The sequence below is a fragment of the Ictidomys tridecemlineatus genome, chromosome 3, assembly GCF_052094955.1.
Source record: "Ictidomys tridecemlineatus isolate mIctTri1 chromosome 3, mIctTri1.hap1, whole genome shotgun sequence".
NCBI classification, from domain to species: domain Eukaryota; kingdom Metazoa; phylum Chordata; class Mammalia; order Rodentia; family Sciuridae; genus Ictidomys; species Ictidomys tridecemlineatus.
This window is the reverse complement of record NC_135479.1, coordinates 203404065-203410392: the sequence shown is the minus strand read 5'-3', so window position 1 is coordinate 203410392 and position 6328 is coordinate 203404065.

Below are 6328 nucleotides of genomic sequence, written 5' to 3'. Positions count from 1 at the left end.
GTTTACCTCTGAATATCCCTAAATTAACACAGAAGCTTTGGGGGACACTTCATACATAAACCATGAAAGGTTCTTTGTATATATCTACTAATTTCCTACTGAGTTTCTAAGGGCCTTAAGGGCAAGTACAGTGGATTATTAAATTCTTTTGATATTTTTAAAAAGATTATCAATAAAGGTGAATGGCAGCTAGTTTAAATGGGAGTGATAAAGTTATATTTTGGGGGCATTTTTGAAGGTGTGCTTTTCTCTTTGGTTGCACAAGATGCTTCAGTCTGGCAAACTCTAAGTCATGTTTGAGAATCAATGTCCAAAATTACAGTAAACAAGTCCTTTAAAACATAAAATGTTTTCTAAAAAGGAAACATAAGTTTTATGACATGAAAGCCAGACTTTGTCACCACCAACTCCTAGAAAACTCAACTAAATTTTAATACACGTGGTGTATTCCTGCTAGCAATTTAATGTGATAAGTTTATTTAAATCATGTACAGATGTCACACCCACTAATAAGTCATAAAAAGTCAAATAAGAGATGATGCACTCTACCAAAGACTACTCCCTAAAGAAAAATTCATCAAAACATTCTCTTTGGACAGCTGACCTGAATCATTGCCCAACCTAGGTGATTCTTTCTAGTTCCCATCTAGGATCTTTTCCTCATGCAACCTGTGTGATGAATCCTCAACCTTCCCAGACACTGTTGTATCCATTTTACTATGATAGCTTCTTCCTTTCAATCTTATTTTCCACCCATGTTTATTATCCTACAAGCACTAAATCAAACTTTACCTTTTTGGGGAAAATTCTTCCAAACTTTATGTTTTTTTTTTAATAAGACTATGTCATTGTATTAAGATACTCCAAAGGAAGAGAAACAATAGGAGATCATAACCATATACATCTTTCTATATATGTGTGCGTGCACATGCGCGTGCACACACACACATATACACAATATAATATATATACATATGTATATGTATATATCAGTTGGGATAGTGGGATACATATAAAGAATATATAGGATGTTTATCCAACCTAGAAAGCACATGAACTATTCCAAACAGTTTTAATCTATTCCATGAACTTGACCTTCATGATACAGATGAGAAAACAGGCAAGAGAAATTAAATCCTGACTTACATTTTCGTTGTTGTTTTCAGAACAGGAAATAAAAACATTTTATTACTTTTGTCTATTAACATTTTCTTAAATAACATGCAAGTAATTATTGTATTAGTGGTTAGCTGAAAATATTGGTTTTTCAAGTAGACATAAAACTCATTGTAAGAAAGTTTAATTTTTTTCTTAAAGTGACAATTTCAAGCCTCCTAGATATTTATATAGCCTTTTTTTTTTAAGAAAAGAAAGACTAAGCTTGGTCATTGTTGTTAACATTACACTTGGAAATAAAATTCTTCACTTAAATATCACTCTAATAAACTCTTTAATTCCAAAAAGAAATATATATATATATAAAATCTAATAAGAGAAGGCAATATTTATTATCAGGAATTAGCTCACATGACTGGGAAGTCCCACAGTCTGCTATCTCTGAGATAGAAACTTCAGAGAGCTGGTGTTATAATTTCAGTCTGGCATCCAAAAAACCTAACAACCAAAAGATCCAATGGTACAGATCTCAATACAAGGGCAGGAGAAGACAGATGTACCATCTAAAGCAAGAAAGGGAGGCAGAAAATGATGGAACTCCAACTTTCTTTTGTTCAGTTTCTCAAAGACATCTCATGATGTCTGACCAAATTAAGGATGGGCCATCTATTCACTGAGTCCACAGACTAATTGCTAACGTCACCCAGGAACACTCTCAAAGACACACCCAGAGATGATGTTAAACCAGGTCTATGGGCATCCCCTGACCCAGTTATGCTGGCATCCAAAACTAACCATCACTATCATTCTCACTAAAATTATAGTTAGTTTGTAATACTGATGACATCCGTGTTTCAACTGTATGATGTTATTTTTTAATTGCACCTTTCAGCCTCTAGCAGGATAATGAGTATTTGATTAAATCAATTTGCTTTCTGGAATCTGAAATATGACTCCTTTGACTTGGTGCTTGGAAGCATGAAATATTTGACAGAAACAGCTCAAGAAGTTCATAGTGAAGTATTATGATGGTCTGAATCAGATGTTTAGAAAATTAAAGGACAAAGCCTGAGATGCCAGATATAAACTGTAGAATAAAAAAGCATAGTTAGGGGTCTGTGCCACCACTGCTGGTTATATAGTCAACAGAGAGGGCATCTCTGTTGTAGAATATATAGAACAAGTCAAACCAATTGAAGAAAGTTGTGAGAAGACCCAAGAAACAGAGAAAGACCTGTAAATTAGAATTTCCTCAATTAATCTTAATTTAAATATACTGAGAAGATAATCCAAATGTTACTAACGCTTCATTTTCTATGATGATCATGAGCAGGTATGATCCCAACAGAAGAATTAGAAATTTAAGAACTGAATATCTCATCACAAAATGTCTTTATATTTCTATAATTACAATGGATTGGATCTTTTTTTTTAATTGTTGGTCGTTCAAAACATTACACAGTTCTTAATACATCATATTTCACAGTTTGATTCAAGCGGGTTATGAACTCCCAACTTTACCCCGTATACAGATTGCTGTATCACATCAGTTACCCTTCCATTGATTGGATCTTTTTAATGTAAACATTGTCACAACTACTATGTTCATGTGCAATTGTGGAATAACATTTGTCGTGCAAGTAGTTCTCAATTATTTTAGATTTATGAAGAACAAATACCTCTTTTCAATAGCCAGTCATACTACCTCATTCATGCATGGAATAATATTGTATTGTATTGCTGTTCTATCCTATCCCAGTTGTGGTGTGTGTCCACAGTAAATAACTATCCTACAACTTTGGATACCCATCTAAACCAACAGTTCTATTAGGGAGTAATTTTGCCTGCAGAAGGTATTTGGCAAAATCTGTAGATAGATGTTTTTCATTGTCACAATTGGGAGTTGCTACTAGCATCTAGTGGGAAGAGGCCAGAGAATGTTGCTAACCATCTTATATTATACAGAGTAGCCCAAACCTAATGAAGAATTACCAGACCCAAATAGCAATAATACCAAAATCTATGGAACTGCAAAGAGAAAAAAAATGTTGACTAAAGTGCAAGAGATGAAGTAGAAAAACAGATAATGATAAAAGGAAAAGGGTAGGCCAAAAATAAAAATGAAAAATAAGATAGTCAAAAACAGCATAAGAAGGTCACATAGGTCAAAAACAATTGTAGATGGCTGGGGTTGTGGCTCAGTGGAAAAAAACACTTGCCTCACGTGTGTGAGGCACTGGGTTCAATTCTCAGCATCACATGCAAGTAAATGAATAACATAAAGGTCTGTCAACAACTAAAACAAAAATGTAGAAATAAATTCTGTAGATACTGCCCTAGGTCCTAATATGTCTTGTAGACATAGGCTGTGCCCGAGCTGTGTTGTGGGCAGAGCTGAACTGGAGAAAGTAAGAGACTGGAAGGACGGTGATGGATTTTTGGATATGCAGAGATATTTTATTGAAGTTTAGTTATTCAAGTGGCCAACAGTAAAGCAAAGCTAGAAATAGCTTGTACAAATTATAAATAAGAATCTAAATAAACAATCTTTATTAAAAAGCTAGGAAAACAATTTTGCAAACCGATAACAAATCTTACTTACAAGTGAAATATTTGATCTACTCTCACTTTAAGTCTTGTGCTGTAATATGTCAGGTTTTTAATGAAATTGTTAGCACAAATTTTCTATAAAATGGGAACTTAGATGTTTAACTTTATGTGTCAACTTGGCTGGACCATGGTGTTTTGTTATTTGGTCACATTCTAACCTTGGTGTTGCTTTGAATGCCTTTTGTAGATGTGGTACACATTTACAACCCTTGATATTGGGGTATGACTCAACCCATCACTAAACGATTAAGAACATAGTATTTCTCAGAGAAGAATATTTGATTTTGAGACTACATAACAGCAACCATACCTGAGTTTTCAATCTGTCAGCCCCTGTAATCATGTGAGTTAATGTCTTAAATTTTCTTTATGGAGGATAGATGGATGGATAGATAGATAGATAGATAGATAGATAGATAGATAGATAGATAGATAGATAGATAGATAGATAGACAGACCGACCAACAGAGATACATAAAAGGAGTAGAAAACAATAGGCAGACAGAAACAGAGAGAAAGAGAGGGGATAGAGATAGAGAGATATCTTTCAACACCAAAGTCTCCACTAGAGAAAGAGTTGGTATTCAGGTGTAAAGGAAATATTAGTCCGATCCTACTGTTATCATAGACCAGGTGGCTCAAACAACTCTGATGTATTTCTCACAATGATGGAGATGGGAAAGTGTAAAATCAAGGCACAAGTCAATTTAGTTCCTGAGTATGGTTCTTTATTTTGGTTTGCAGATGGGGATCTTCTCTCTAAATCCTTATGTGATAGAGACTGGAGAAAGGTGAAGAAAGCTCTCTTGGGTCTTTTGTACATTAATTGAGATTAATAATTTGAGGACTCCAATAAAAACTAATCATGTTTCAAAGGTCCCATCTCTATATTTATCCAAGTTGGGATGAAGAGTTCAGTATATGGGAGTGGAGGTAAAAACACATAGTCTGGAACATGTGATAACAGAATTTTAACAGGAAAGGCAGGCACTGGTGAATTGTAAAGACCTCTATGTCCCTACTGAGCAGCATATAACATTGCTAGAAATTTGTTAATAAGGCAACATACTGTATTCAAACTTATTATAATAAGAAAGGATGCTATCAGAGCATGCTGAATCTACAAACAGAAGAGAGATTCTGGATTCAGATGGTTTATGGTATGTCTTTCACTGCAGAAAACTAATTGGATTTTATTATATGATCCTTTAGAACTTGGGCAGGGAGTACGGCAAAGAGAGGGACTTGAAATAAGTCTTGTGATACACAAACTGTTGCTAAATTAGGGAGATGTTTATACAGGTTTGCAGACTATTGTTTCCAATAAATCAGCCAATAGGAATCTTCTGAAGCACCTATTGAAATGATGACTGATTGGTACAATCTTAATCTTTTCCAAGCAAAAAGTTTGCATAACTGAACTACAAAGTGATGTTGGCACAGGTGGTCTGAAGAATGATATATATAGAGATGGTGGCTTCAAGTGTTATTTCCTTTCCTCCAATTGTTACCTTTTGTTTCAAAAGAAGGGAGGATAACCAAAGAAGACAAGGTAGAGTAGAAAAGTAATTTGATTTAGAAAAAAATAATCAACCTCCTCCAGATCACTAATGATCTGTAGGACCCCAGGGCAGGCCAGATCAGCAAGAAGAAGAAGAAGATTTGATGTGGCTCTAAGATTGTTGTTTAACTCATAGTGGATTGGGTTGAGTTACTAATATGAAATAAAATATTTATTGGTATCCTAATGACCATACATCTTTTCATTGTATCATTCAGATTTCACAGAAGTTAAAGCCATCAGACCAAGAATGAAGTTCAGTGGTGTCAGAAAAATGAAGCCATTTCCTAATTTTGCCCTACTGTGTTCGTTCTGCTTAATATATTAGTTTATATTAAAGATAACTATATAATAATTCTCAGTTCTCTCTTCTATTTGATTGCAGTGATAGACTTTCATTTAGTGGGCCCTGACTTGATTGGCTTTTGATTAAAAAAAGAAAAAAATTATGAAAAATATAATATCATTTCACCATAGTTCATCAGTGAATTAGCTTACTTAAAATCAGAATAAATATAATGAACATAAAAGTTATGAAAATCAGTTTCTCATATCTTCTATTTCAGGTAGCATTATTGATTGATAGCCAACTGTATTTGTGCCAAAGTCATGCTGGTGGTCTCTCTTCTTGGTCTGTGAATAAGCCTTGCAGGGTACTATGGATAGAATATTTTGGTAAGATTTGGGAATCCTTTGATGGGTGACTTGCTAGGATTTTCTTAAAGTTGCTTCTAACCCAGCCTCCTTCCTTCCCTTTATCCTTCCCTTCCATCAGACATACATCAAAGCAAGATGGCTCTCCCAGACCTCTCCAAATAATTTCCTATTTTCCCTCACAAATATTTTTAACAACAAATCCCTTTCCTGTCTAATCCCATTTGGTGTCTGCTTTTCAAAGAACACAATTCATCAGTAATATTTATATTATTTAAATGAGTATTACCTTGAGCTTTTTTGTTTTAAATAATGGACTTTTTGTGATTTTCTAGGACTCTTTGAAGTTCTTCCTTGTGTTTCCACTGAATCCTTTGTTTTCTCGAC